This window comes from Chlorocebus sabaeus, chromosome 12 (genome assembly GCF_047675955.1).
Source record: "Chlorocebus sabaeus isolate Y175 chromosome 12, mChlSab1.0.hap1, whole genome shotgun sequence".
Lineage (NCBI taxonomy): Eukaryota > Metazoa > Chordata > Mammalia > Primates > Cercopithecidae > Chlorocebus > Chlorocebus sabaeus.
In genome coordinates this window covers 2,297,535-2,312,544 of record NC_132915.1, presented here as the reverse complement: position 1 = coordinate 2,312,544, position 15,010 = coordinate 2,297,535, and the positions used below count along the sequence as shown (strand labels likewise).

General features: G+C 40.6%; 1 protein-coding gene across 9 annotated transcripts in view; it reads left to right on the top strand.

The window, feature by feature from the left end:
- The first annotated feature begins 476 nt into the window (after nucleotides 1-476).
- The window catches only part of ZNF782 (zinc finger protein 782), a 77,449-nt gene continuing 62,915 nt past the window's right edge, over nucleotides 477-15,010 (top strand). For 7 of the 9 annotated variants that reach the window (XM_037998683.2, XM_073021409.1, XM_073021408.1 and 4 more), the window contains exons 1-2: nucleotides 831-963; nucleotides 2,017-2,221. The gene's annotated coding sequence lies outside the window, so the exon portion shown is untranslated. Of the gene's footprint in view, nucleotides 726-830; nucleotides 964-2,016; nucleotides 2,222-15,010 lie in introns of those variants that run through there. The other 2 variants (XM_073021411.1, XM_073021410.1) reach the window with 2 other exon arrangements.

Here is a 15,010-nt window from a genome sequence, read left to right as displayed (position 1 = left end):
TTGTGTGTATTTTCATTTATTATGTATTTTTGAAGGTTTTTTTTTTTTTTCCCCTTTTGTTCCCCTTTCCTGAAGCCCTGTTGGTCAGGGTCACAGGTACTATTCTTCTGTAGTAATGCTGTGCTCCGTGTGCAATCACATTTCACAGCCTTCTTCCCAAGACAAATTAGTGTGTACCTTAACGTCTAGGGGCTGCTTTGAGTTGAAAAGGCAAATTGATGGAGGGAGGATCCTTGTTTTTCTTTCTTTCTTCCTTTGTATTGAAAAATGTGTAAGCACCCAGAAACGTAGGAAACGGTAAAATGAGCATCTATCTATAGCCATGCACGTCCTTGATGTAAGAAAAGTTAACCTTTGGCCATATTCGCTTTGTTAGTTTTTGCTGAAAAATTGTAAAGTGAATTAACTATCCTGTCAATGTTAAATGCTTCCCTGTGCATGTCTTTATAAAAACTAGTATTTTCCAATATAATTCCACTTAACAGTTCAGCATAACGGCAATGTTCTTTAATATTTATAATTGCCAGTACACATCCAAATTTCCCAAATTGTTTCCAACGTGTTTGGCAGCTGTTTTTCCATTCGGGATTTGATGGAGGACCACGCACTGTATTTGCCAGCAAAGTTCAAACTTCACCGATAACCTCTAGGGTCTCTGGCTGAACCTGGGCAGGCGAGGCTGTCAGGGACATCTTCCAGTCATCCAATAGAGAAAACGCTGCAAAGTAAGTCGTGGCGTGGAGGTTTCTGGGAAACGTAGTCTTCAATCCTGATCGCTCGCGCGCCACACCAGGAACGGGTCCTCTGGATGACATCTGCGCATGCGCAAGCTTAGCTCGTTGCTTCCCGCCGGGCTCGGGCAGGGAGGTGGCCCCGGGGCCTTTGGGTGTCGCAGGCCGGGAAGGTGCGCACGTGAAGTGGAACGCAGGGAGACCAGGTCTCTCCACAGCCTGTCAACTTCTAGTGAGAATTGGGCTTGTGATTCAGAGGGTGGGAACGGGAAGCCAGGGTGGACCCCAGGCGCGACCCCCTCCATGCTAGAGGTCCCGGGGACGCAGGTGCGGCTGCACCCCCTTTAGGAACAGGTGCTCAGTGCGAACCTTGAGAAAAGCCCATGCCCGCGGCGGCAGAGGAGAGCCCGTTTTTAAACGTTGACCGAAGTGCCAGAACTCGTGGGCGCCGGGTCTGTGGCAAGACCCCGAGTTGTGGAGACCGAAAGAGCTGGGCAAATTCCACCTGTGTCACCTGTAAGCGGGGGCGAGGGCAGGGACCGGGTAAGAGGTTTCTCGCCTGAAAATGACGGTGTTAATGCCTGCTTCATGGCGTTGTTTTGAAACTTAGTTAAGTCGTACCTGTAAAGCAAACAGCCAAGTGCAGTTACTAAACCCTGAGTGAGTGACAGCTGCTGTTGTATTTAGAAGACACTTTGTTCTTTTCATTGGATGACTCACCTAAACCTCACAAGCCCTCTGAGGCCGGTATAACCGTCTGCATTAAAAATAACAGCCGAGGTTGAGGTTGGTGGAGCAGTGCGCCCAGGTCACAAGCTAGCAGTGAGGAAATTTAGGTTCAAGGACAGGTGTGATTTATTTCCGGTCTCAGGTGCTGTCGAATATCACACCTGCCTAAAACCAGTCCTGCAGTCTTTACGGCACTGAGCAGAGACATGACCCAAAATACACAGGGATATAATGGGAAGCGAATGTGGGTAGAACCTTACTTTGTGTCATATATTTTAGGCTTTCTGGTAGGGTCTGGTCAGATCCCTTGGGTCACACAAAGGCTCCTAGCCACTCATGCACTACCAAGCTGTCTATGTTTTCAGTCCAATGTATTGAATTCCAGAGGACCAGGTTTATGTCCCTAAAATTCGTTTCCCGGGCCCTTGGTTCCAGCTCCCAAGAAATAATTTCATTGGAAAGCAAAGCAGCTCTTGCGAATTAGGAAGCAGGGGGCCACTGGGAACAGGAATCTTTCCTGGAAAGAGAACACCCCTCTGACCTTACTACTCTCCAGAGCTTCGGAGCAGAGGCAGAAAAGCCCAGACAGCAGGAAGCACAGCCAGAAACAGTGCCAGAATGAGCCGGATCTGGTGATGTCACTATCTCCGGAAACTACAAGAGTCTGTGACAGTGGAATGCCTGAACCTGCTTTGAGAAGACCAAGGGGAGACAGGAGGCCACTTCAATGGAGAGCTTGTGGGGAGGTCTATGGGTAAGAGGTAAGCAGGCAGAGGGTGGAAATCCTGTTTCCTCCATCTCCAAACAACTCCCACTCTTGAGAGACACTGCACTGCTCTCACACCTGTCCATAACCACATGCGACACTAGTCACACTAGTCTTGATATCTTAACCTCACAGAATTCCACAGTGATGGTTCACGAAAGGTATTTATGGTCATCTACTTGTGACTCATTTGAAACTATTAAGAGATTGGACCTGCGAGTGTCCGTGAATTATCCAGACCCACTTAGTTTGTGTCAGATCCACGAGTCAAACACAGTGCCATTTAGTCTGTCACAGGTCCAGGTCATCCATGTTTTCGTAGCTTGTTCTTTTGGATTGATGGATAGTGATCTATTGTCTTTTCCTTGTAATGAAGAGGTAAAAGTTTTAGTTCACACAATACCAGAGAAAATTTCACTGGTGTCTGTATTACAAAAGTGGAAATAACCCTAAAAATGAAAGTAAATTGAGCTTTGGTAGTCAGATAATCTTTTTCATAGTCTTATGTTAGACAGCAAATCTCTCCCAGATATCAAACTCTAAGAAAATTGCCATAGTTACCACCCTACTAGCAACTTAGTTTCGGAGAACCTGCCCACTTTCATCACATTTATATTCTTATTCTAAATTGACCCAATTTTCCATTTATCAAAATGATCATATTGCCTTCTAGAATTCAAGCCAAAGGGGAAAGCAATGTTAGTAGTCCTTATTCTACTGACTCTTTTTTTTTTCTTTTTTCTTTTTTCATTTTTTTTGAGACAAGGTCTCGCTCTGTCACCCAGGCTGGAGTGCAGGCATGATCACTGCTCACTGCAACGTCTGCTTCCCAGGCTCAAGCGATTTTCATGAATCAGCCTCCCAAGGAGTCAGGACCACAGGCAGATGCCAACATGCTTGGATAATTTTTGTATTTTTAGTAGAGATGGGTTTTTGCCACCTTGGCCAGGCTGGTGTTAAACTGCTGTTCTCAAGTAATCTGCCTGCCTCAGCCTCCCAAACTGCTGGGATTACAGGCATAAGCCACCACACCCAGCCCTGACTTACTCTTGAAGTCATGGGTTTATGTCCAGTGCCCCTCTCTCAAACTGGTTTTTAAACCTTTGACCACTCATATATATCAGGACCTCTACTTAGTTATTGCATATTATATGGTGCAAAGCATCTTGTAAACAGGGATTCATGATAGACTTTTTCTTTTAAGTCAGATCACTGATTCTAGTCTGCAATTGATCAAGATGAGGTGATGAGTTATTTAAAGATTTTATCTTAGGTACTAAAGAATTAAAGTAGATGAAAATATACCAATATTATTAGGATTTAGTGAGAATCACTGAAGCTGAGTGGCTAGACTCTTAGTTCTTAAAAAAAAAAAAAAAAACTAACAGTGATTAGATATATTTTTAACTAAAATGTAAGCTTGAAAGCGGTGTGCTAAAGTCAAATTATGTGGTCTAAGCCACATAATTTCATAATCTCTGTATAGCAACTTTAATTCTACTTTCTGTACTTCCATGCTTTTTTCTGTGTAACTGTTTGAAAACCACGAACACCCTTGTTCTAATTCTGCACTATTCCTGGGAATCCTTTCTCTTTGGTGTATTGACCTAATTTTATATTCTAATGTACTTTTTCCTCTCAGACACAATAACCAACTATTCAAAGATGCCATCTAATGCACTATGCCACTAAGTACTGTGGCCAGAGAGTGAGTTTAAGTGTAATAAATTATCTTAAAATTGAAAAGAGCTTAAGCCAGAGAAAACAAATATTATGTCTTAAATAGAGGCATGGATTAAACCAACTTGTGAATGGTCAAGGCAACTTATAAAAATGCTTTAAGACACATCAAGACTGACTTGAATCATTTAAGGTAGGCAGAGATGTAACACTATGTGAACAGAAGAGTTATAAACACACTAGTCCCTTTTTTTTTTTTTTTTTTTTTTTTTTTTTGAGACAGAGTCTTGCTGTGTCGCCCAGGCTGGAGTGCACTGGCGTGATCTCAGCTCACTGCAACCTCCGCCTCCCAGGTTCAAGCCGTTCTCCTGCCTCAGCCTCCAGAGTAGCTGGGATTACAGGTGTGTGCCACCACGCCCAGCTAATTTTTGTATTTTTAGTAGAGACGAGGTTTTGCCATGTTGGTCAGGCTAGTCTCAAACTCCTGACCTCGTGATCCACCCACCTTGGCCTCCCGAAGTACCAGGATTACAGGCATGAGCCACTGTGCCAGGCCCACTAGTCACATTTTAATTAAAATAGTTTATTAGGTTTTCTTTTAATGTCAGCATGAGAAATAAAAACCACCTAAATTGTAGCATTTATGTTTTGAAAATAAAACTGCAGTCAATACTTCAATCTCTAAGCTCTGCACTCCATAAATGATAATTTTTTTAGGAGGTAAGATTCCTAAGGTTTATGAGCATAAAATATGATACCTGCCACCAGGTTAACATGCGGGATAACAAAATGTATTAGATCATCTACTACTATTAAGGTCTAATTCCTTCGAATTTGTTACATGTGCATTAAAATTGATCCTATTCTTTATCACATCTCTGGAAAATAATTTTTGGTGATCAATGCAGATAAAAGCCCTGCAAAGAACTACTTCAAAAGAGAAAAGGGCACTTTATAAAAATACAACAATTCCAAAAGGCTTAGTGTAATTTTAAGCTTTGATACTTGTAGAAGTGTCAATGCTACAAATATTTACAAAACATCATTGAAAGGTTTGTTATATTTCTTTTTTCTTTTTTTTTTGAAACAGAGTCTTGCTCTGTTGCCCAGGCTGGAGTGCAGTGGCGCGATCTCGGCTCACTGCAAGCTCCACCTCCCGGGTTCACGCCATTCTCCTGCCTCAGCCTCCTGAGTAGCTGGGATTACAGGTGCCTGCCACCACACCCGGATAATTTTTTTGTATTTTTAGTAGAGACGGGGCTTCACCGTGTTAGCCATGATGGTCACAATCTCCTGACCTCGTGATCCGCCTGCCTCAGCCTCCCAAAGTGCTGGGATTACACACATGAGCCACCACCCCCGACCCCCCGTTTCTTTTACATGTATTTAGTTTTACCATTTTTTAAAGTGACAGGGTCTCAGTATGTTGCCAAGGCTGGAGTGTAATGGCTATTTCCAGGCACAATCACAGTGCACTGCAGCCTCCTATGCTAGGCTTCAAGTGATCCTGCCGCTTAAGCCTTATGAGTAGCTGGGACTACAGGCATGCCTAGCTCCTGAATATTAACCCTTAAATTTAACACTTTAACTTTTTGTTTCAATCCTTCTTAAAAATAGCAGATATTGATGAGACAAAAAGTTAAATGCTTAATATTCAAATTCTGCAAAATGAAGCCAAAGGTACACACCTATAGTCCCAGCTAGTTGGTAGGCTGACATGGGAGGATTGCTTGAGGCCAGGATTTCCAGGCTGTGGTATGCTATGACTGTGCCGCTGAATAATCATTGCACTGTAGATTGGGCAACATACTGACACAACGTCTATTTAAAAAAAAGAATAAGAAATACAATTAAACTTTCCAATGATATTTTGTAAAGGTTTATAGCATGTATATGTATGCTGCAGTGCTCTGGAGGGCACAAGCACACTATGTTAAAGCTAAAAACTGTCCTGAAACTTTCAGGACACCTCATAGTTTATTTTTTATTACCACTGCATCACCATATTGCTTGGCACTATGAAAATATCTTTTAATACCTTTATTTAAAAAATAAAATTTATCAGCAAATGAGAACCATCATATTTCACAAGAAATACACCATAGACCCTAATAAAAGTAGATAATCAATAACCAGTATTTTCTCTTTTTATGACGCCAAACATGCTAACTGCTAATAAGAAGTGCCTACAGAGGATATGAATGGCAAACGTTATCCAGAAGCTTTTCCTTAAAATGATTGCCGGTAACTAGTAGCTTCGATTGTAAGAGTAGGAAGGAAGAGCCCTTTCAGTACCTGGTAATGCTGCACCTACTCCTAGTGGCTTTCTGACTTGTTGAGAGTCCTATGTTTTAATGGTAATATGCATCGATGCTAAATGCATATGAAGCAATATTGGGGGAAAGAAAAATATGAAAGAAACAGAAAAGTTATCTTTAAAATATAAAAATTTAAACCATTGTTTTAAAACCCTTACATAGTTCACTGCTGTCAGCCTATATACTAAGCAAATATCTGTGCATGGGCTAGAAGGAGCCTTCACTTTGGAGTGGCTTTTATTGCTGAGACCAGCTCAGTTGGGGAGACCCTAATGCAGCGGCACTAGAGGAATTAAAGACACACACACAGAAATATAGAGGTGTGAAGTGGGAAATCAGGGGTCTCACAACCTTCAAAGCTGAGAGCCCCAAACAGAGATTTACCCACGTATTTATTAACAGCAAGCCAGTCATTAGCATTGTTTCTATAGATATTCAATTAACTAAAAGTATCCCTTATGGGAAACGAAGGGATGGGCCGAAATAAAGGGATGGGTTTGGCTAGTTATCTGCAGCAGGAGCATGTCCTTAAGGCACAGATTGCTCATGCTGTTGTTTGTGGCTTAAGAATGCCTTTAAGCAGTTTTCCACCCAGGGCGGGCCAGGTATTCCTTGCCCTCATTCTGGTAAACCCACAACCTTCCAGCATGGGCGTTATAGCCATCATGAACATGTCACAGTGCTGCAGAGATTTTTTTTATGGCCAGTTTTGGGACCAGTTTATGGCCAGATTTTGGGGGACTTGTTCCCAACGTGTCCCCCTTATTTGATTTGCAAATTGATAAAAGCAAAGGCAGCTTTGTCATGGTGAGCTACCTCTCGCAGAAGTCAGGATCCACATCTGCAGACTATACAAAGACAAACAACACAGATTAAAAGCACAATCAACATTGGAATCACAGAGCTTCCAAGTGTTTTTATCCATTTTAATGGGTTACTAGCTGCCAATTTGTCTGCAGCTCCTTTAAGCACTCTAGTTCTTGGCATTAAGGTCAGGTGTGCCTGGGATGCTTTAAATATTTGTTCTTTTAATTTTGCTATATCCAAAACAAGTTTGTAGAGTGTACTTCTAGATGCTTTTTTATTATTTCCCAAATTTTGATCTTATTAAGAGCTATTAATAGTTTCCACAAATCCTTATGTTTAGCTCCTACAAAGGGCCATATCATTTGAGGTTGAGGTGGCACTATACCGTCATGGTTCCAGATAATAGGAACTCTTGCCATACCTCTTATCATTTCTACCATCTCACCATTTTGTTCAGAGCAGCTGAACATAGTGTGGCCGTGCCATGCAGACTGAGAGGTTCAATTCAAGCTAAACATCCCCTTAGGGGACCAATTAATAATGATTCCATAGGAATTGTTGTGCAGCACCTCTGCCTGTTCTGCAATGCAATCTTCCTAAACCAGTACGTTCATTTTTTCTGGCCAGGTTCAATTTTGTTTACAAATAGGTTTTTGGGGGCGGTATGCCTCAATTATAGGAGCAGATTTATTATGGTAAATACTGAGATCAGAGAGCATGTGTAACTGTGTCACAGAGTGATTACATGTAGGCATTATTACCAGCTAAGATTGATAAATATGCCCAACAAGTATAATTGCTCTCTGTGTCAGCCGTTGTTGAAGGAATACTCACGGCAGTGGTGATCACCGTTATCATAGCTACCATTCAATTACTCATTGTGACTGGTTGTCCCGCTTTCCTCAGGTTTTCTTTTGCTGCCATCTGTGACAGCTTCTTGATCTGTCCCCAGGTGGGTTTGATGGGTGTTGCTCGTGACAGTTGGGGTCCTCCTCAGCATCAGTCTCAACATGGTTGCCACCGGGGGGTCCTCAGGATCCTCCCAGAATCTCTTCCTCAGCATCTGGTTCATGATAAGGTTTCAGGTGGTATCCAGATCTGCTGTTGATTTTGGCCTGGAGAAACACAAGCATAACCTCTACCACAAGTTATTATTTTACCTATTTCCCAACTTTTTGTTATCAGATCTCTCCACCAAATCCATTTTTCTGCTTCTGTCTTTGCAGCTGGTTTCTGTAGATGCTGTTCAGCTGCTGATAACATCTGGTCTTTAGGCAGGCTCAAAAAATTTAAAGTTAATAATGCTATATTCAGTTGCATCTGTAGGGTTCCATATTTCTTATTTCCCCCCTTTCTGCTTTTGCAACTGCTGTTTTAGGGAGAGATTCATTCTTTCCACTATGGCTTGTCCTTGATAATTGTATGGGATACCAGTAATGTTTTTAATATTCCACATAGATAAATATGTAACTAGAGCTTGGCTAGTGATGTTTAACACAGGCGGAAGACTCTCCTGATTGGCATGTAGCCCAGACAAAGTGAGAAAAGGTGTCCACACATACATGTACATAAGCTAGTCTCCCAAATGAGGGAATATGTGTTACATCCATTTGCCAAAGAGAGGTAGGTTCCAATCTTTGAGGATTAACTCCTCCTGAAAAAGATGAGGAATGTACTATTTGGCAAGTTGGGCATTACTGGATAATAGCTTTAGCTTCTCTCTAGGTAATGCTGTATCTGCGTTTGAGACCAGAGGCATTAACATGGGTTAAATTGTGAAAGTGTCTAGCATTAGGTATTGCATTAGCTACCAGGCGATCAGCCATTTGATTCCCTTCAGTCAAAGGTCCCAGAAGAGGTGTATGAGCCCTAATGTGAGTGATGTAAAAAGGGTGCATTCTACTTCTAACTGCTGTTTGCAATTGGGTAAATAAAGTCATCAGTTTTTCATCTGTATGAAATCGTAACTGAGCATTTTCAATTAACTGTGTGGAATGAACCACATATGAAGAATCAGAAATCACATTAGTAGGCGTATCAAAAGCAGTCAATACCTCAATTACAGCTACGAGTTCTGTTTTTGAGCCAAAGTATAGGGCGTCTGGAAAACTTTACTTTTCGAGCCAGAATAAGAAGCTTTACCATTACTAGACCCATCTGTAAAAACATTCTCAGCACCTTCAATTGTTTAAATTTAGTTATTTTAGGGAGAATCCAATTAGTTAATTTCAAAAACGGAAACAGTTTCATTTTAGAAAAATGATTATCAAGAATTCCCACAAAGTCAGCTAAATGGGTTTGCCAAGTAAGACTATTTATAAAAGCTTGCTGTATTTGTGCCCTCATGAGAGGGACAATAATTTTTCCAGGATCATATCCATATAATTTAACAATCCAAGTTCTCCCAATCCCTATCATAGTAGCAATTTGATCTAAATGAGGAGTTAGAGTCCACGAATTACTATGTGGAAGAAAAAGCCACTCTACTAAGGCCTGTTCTTGGCCAATAACACCAGTAGGTGAATGCTGAGTTGAAAAAATTAGCAAATCTAGAGTCTTCTCTGGATCTATTCTATTTATTTGAGCTTTATGGACTTGCTTCTCAATTAGTTTTAACTTTGCCTCCGCCTCCTTTGTTAATTGCCGAGGGCTAGTGCGACTAGGATTTCCTCTAAGGATAGAAAACAGATTACTCATGGCATAGGTAGGAATGCCTGGAGCAGGTCGTATCCAATTAATATCCCCTAGTAATTTTTGAAAGTCATTTAATGTTTTCAATTGATCTCTACATACGGTTACTTTCTGCAGCACAATGGTAGTGTCATTTACTAAGGTCCCCAAGTAGGAGCAGGGAGTAGTAGTTTGAATTTTATCAGGAGCTATAATTAAACCAGCATGAGAAACTGAATTTTGCAAGTGATCATAACATTGGAGTAATATTTCTCAAGTGGGGGCAGCACAAAGTATATCATCCGTATAATGAATAATGTAACACTGTGAAAATTTTTTACTAGTAGGTTCAATTGCTTGCCCTACATACGTCTGGCAAATTGTTGGACTGTTTAAAATGACTTGTGCCAACATTTTCCAATGAAGATGCTTAGCAGGCTGTAGGTTGTTTACTGCAGGAATTGCAAATGCAAACCATTCACAGTCTTGCTCACCTAAAGGGATAGTAAAGAAACAGTCTTTTAAATCTATGACTATTAAAGGCCAATTTTTTGGAATTATAGCAGGAGAAGGCAATCCTGGCTGTAATGCTCCCATAGGTTGTATAACTGAATTGATTGGTCTTAAGTCAGTTAACATTCTCCATTTACCTGATTTTTTCTTAATTATGAAAACAGGAGAATTCCAAGGGGAAAATGTTGGAGCTATGTGCCCATTTTCTAATTGTTCAATAACTAATTTTTCTAAAGCCTCCAATTTTTCTTTACTTAGCAGACATTGTTCTATCCAAATTGGCTTATCTGCTAATCATTTTAAAGGTATAGGTTCTGAAGGCTTAATAATGGCCACCATCAAAAATGATATCCTAATCTTTGGCAGGAACTTTGTCTTTCCACTTGAAGTGGTTCTTTCAAATCTTGCAAATTTTTTTCTAGTCCCATACCAGGGACATACCCCATTTCATCCATCATATGTTGACTTTGAGGGCTATATAATTCTTCTGGAATTAGAACTTGTGCTCCTCATTGTTGTAATAAACCTCTTCCCCCATAAATTTATAGGTACAGAAGTTATAATTGGTTGAATAGTCCCAGGTTGTCCACTGGGCCCGTGATGCAAAATATAACTACTTTGATATACTTCAGCAGCTTTACCAACTCCAACTGTGTTAAATTGAGTGGGTTGAATTGGCCACACGAATGGCCAGTGCTGTAGAGAAATGATTGAAATGTCCACTCCTGTATCTACCAAACCTTTAAATTTATTTCCCTGAATAGTTATTTCACAGGTAGGACGTTTATCAGTAATTTGATTTACCCAATAAGCTGCTTTGCCTTGTTTATTTGTGCTTCCAAATCTTCCTGTTCATTTAATTTCACTTTTCCCATTCCCACATAATGGCACAATCAGGAGCTGTGCTATGTGCTCTCCTGACTCTGCTTTCCAGGGAACAGAAGTAGATACAACAATTTGAATTTCCCCTTTGTAATCTGAATCAATGACTCCTGTATGTATTTGTACCGCTTTTAAACTTACACTAGACCTTCTTAAAAGTAAACCTATTGTCCCCACTGGCAAGGGTCCACATACTCCTGTTGGGACCTTTTGCGGGTGTTCCCCAGGCAGAAGGCTCACAGCTTTTGTGCAGCATAAATCTACTGCGGCACTACCCGCTGTGGTGGGGGACAGAAAATGGCCTGAGCTGGAAATGCCCCTGTTTAGAACGGGACCCAGGATGGGCCCCTCATGGTGTTTCCCCAAATTGGGTTCCCATCTTTATCAAACTTAGAGTGACACTGATTATCCCGATGTTTTCCTTTTTTACATTTTGGACATATTTTGGGCTCAGCAGTTTTCTTTTTTCCCCTATCTGGCGACCTGACTCACTGATTATTTCTACATTCCTTTTTAGTATGAATAGCTTGTTTAAATTCTTTGAGTAATTTAAAAGGAAAAGGCTCAAATGTAGGTATATTTCCCTGTTGATCTGGGGGGTGTATTCTAACAGGGAACGGCCAAGCCTCTAAATCACCTTCTCGTCTACCTTGCTGAATTCCTGCCTGAATAGAACTAAGAGCGGTCGCTCAAAGCACTGCTCGAACATTCACTGGGGCAACTACTTTTCGCCCAGTGTCCTCCAGAAAAGAAAGATCTGGAGGGTCATTTTCTTCAAAATAATAAGGAGCAGGTGCAGAAGGGTAGGGATGAACCTCTCCCTCCTTTGCTGCTTTAGCTTTAGCTGGCAAATAAATCTGCTCTGTAATCTCTTCTGTTACTTCATTATACTCTCCTTCCTCCTCATCATCAGTGTGAAAAAGTTCCAGGGTGGAATGAAGGAGACCCCACACTTGTTCCATTGATACCCTGATGCTTCTGAGCTCCCCTTCTTACTCACCATGGGGATTGCTTTAAGAGTACTCAGGTGTCCTTCCGCTAGTTCCACATTCTCCAACAGTCACTCTGGCAACCCTTCAACCTGGATTCGAGCCCCTACAAGTGGGCACCACTTGCTGAGACTAGCTCAGTTGGGGAGACCCTAACCCAGTGGTGCTAGAGGAATTAAAGACACACACACAGAAATATAGAGGTGTGAAGTGGGAAATCAGGGGTCTCACAGCCTTCAGAGCTGAGAACCCTGAACACAGATTTACCCACGTATTTATTAACAGCAAGCCAGTCATTAGCATTGTTTCTATAGATATTTGATTAACTAAAAGTATCCCTTATGGGAAACGAAGGAATGGACTGAAATAAAGGGATGGGTCTGGCTAGTTATCTGCAGCAGGAGCATGTCCTTAAGGCACAGATCGCTCATGCTACTGTTTGTGGTTTAAGAATGTCTTTAAGCGGTTTTCTGCCCTGGGCGGGCCAGGTGTTCCTTGCCCTCATTCCGGTAAACCCACAACCTTCCAGCGTGGGCATCATGGCCATCACGAACATGTCACAGTGCTGCAGGGATTTTGTTTATGGCCAGTTTTGGGGCCAGTTTATGGCCAGATTTTGGGGGGCCTGTTCCCAGCATTTTATAACTCTCTTTACATTAAGAGGGACAGAAGAGTGCAAGAGTGTGTTGCTGCATTGACAAGGTCCCATGCTTTTCTATGAAGTGCAATCCTAGTTTTCCTTGAGTTAACTTGAATTTTAGGTGTTTCTTCTTTTGAATGTACTTTTCTAGTTCTTCAGCAGGAAAGGTGATATTTTCCTGTCTTTTTTGATGAGGGGTTCAGATGTTACATAACCCCTCACTTCTTCCTTCAGGAGCAGATGGCCTTAAGGCACTGAAGATCCATTAAATCATCAGCACTCAAAGACCTTTTCCTTTTGTTGGCAGTACCATAAAAGTCTTTGTCGTCCAACCTTGAAACAACCTAAGAAAGACAATCGAATAGAAAAGAGGTACAATTTCAAAAGGGGTTCCAACCTATAACAATCACCATCGATGATAAGCCACACATGCAGATTCCTTTAGATAGTTCACTAACAGCTACTTTGGCTGAGGTTTACACTGCCAAGTTCTGTCAGCTCACTGAGGTGGTCTCCTTTAAGGGCTCTAATTAGATTGCTGGAGCAAAGGGGGAACTTGTTTTATTAAGTTATTTAAAAATTGGGCTCCCAAAGATGTCACAGTATTGTGACAGGCTTCTAACAACAGTATCATCTGTTACCTGTGCACTTGTTCCTTAAACATAATGAACGTACACTTTTGCAAAAGTTAGTTTATGAATGTATTCAAATTCTACCCAATCTGTAGTAGTTATTATATATTCAAAGCAAATTTTAATGAGGCAGGTATGTGCCGGACTGCATTGGAATGTCAAATAAGTCTAATGACTAAAGCATCAAAAGGTGTTACTTCACTTGCACATTAATCGTGGTAGAAAATGTATTATTTTAAAATGCTTCCCAGGTACTACCAAAAATGCCTATTTTAAATGTTCATCCATGTCAGTTGTGAGTAATTTTGCTTTGTACTTACCAAAAGTCACAAACCATGAATATTACTTTGCCCCATAAAAGTTATTTCTGGTAGAATCCCATGTACTTACTGCATCCAGTGCTTGAGACCCGCATACTTTATACAGTCTAAGTGCAGGTCTTTTGGCTTAGGGACTAATGCTTTGTCTAACAAACTCATGGGACTCACTGCACTGTGGTATATACAGTAGAAAATGACATAAATTTGCAAACTAAATGATAAAAATAGTCAAGAATGTTAAGTTCATTATATATGTAGATATCAGGAATACAACTGCAAGAAATCACTTATGTATGACTATTTGAAAGGGTAGCGGTTCAAAAGGAAAACAAGAATGAATTAAATTTGATTAAAATAATCTGAATTATGGTTTCAGAAGAGATATCTATAACTTTTAAATAATGTGAATCCTTGTATAAACCATAAATACATAGAAAATAGAATGCAGAAAGGTTAATAAGCTCTTCAGTATGTTAATTTTGAAGCTTTTCATTTTTATAATCACTTAATATGATCTAGTCGCAGATGTTGGCATTGGTGTTGACTGAAAGCCCACTTAGTACCTTCATAGCCTTACCTCCAGCTCCCATGCTCTTACTATGTCAAGAAGACAAAATGGCAAATATAGGCTACTGTCGTGTGCCAAGGCACGAAGGTCAAAGTAGCATTTGGTATAAACACTGCCAGGAACATCAACATCATTATTAATTAAGTGGGAGAATTGGTTTCCCAACTCAAGCCTAGGGAAGGAGAAACACAACAAAACCAACACAGGACAATGTTAGTCAACTGGGCTATCTTCAAAAACATTATTCTCATGTAAGAAATGTGGTAAAGTCATCACATGCTCTAGTTTATTAGAACACATAAAAGAACTCATGCTGTAAAGAACCCTATCAATGGAAGAAACACAAGAAAGCATTCAACTTTCCCAGTTCTCTTTGAAAACTTAGAAAAACTTGTATTGGAAAAAAACATGAATGTAAAAAAAAGTGTTAATAAATTTGATTTTCAATTAATGTGCAAAAATCACAAGCATTCTTATACACCAGTAACAGACAAACAGAGAGCCAAATCATGAATGAACTTCCATTCACAATTGCTTCAAAGAGAATAAAATACCTAGGAATCCAACTTACAAGGGATGTAAAGGACCTCTTCAAGGAGAACTACAAACCACTGCTCAGTGAAATAAAAGAGGACACAAACAAATGGAAGAACATACCATGCTCATGGATAGGAAGAATCAATATCGTGAAAATGGCCATACTGCCCAAGGTTATTTATAGATTAAATGCCATCCCCATCAAGCTACCAATGAGTTTCTTCATAG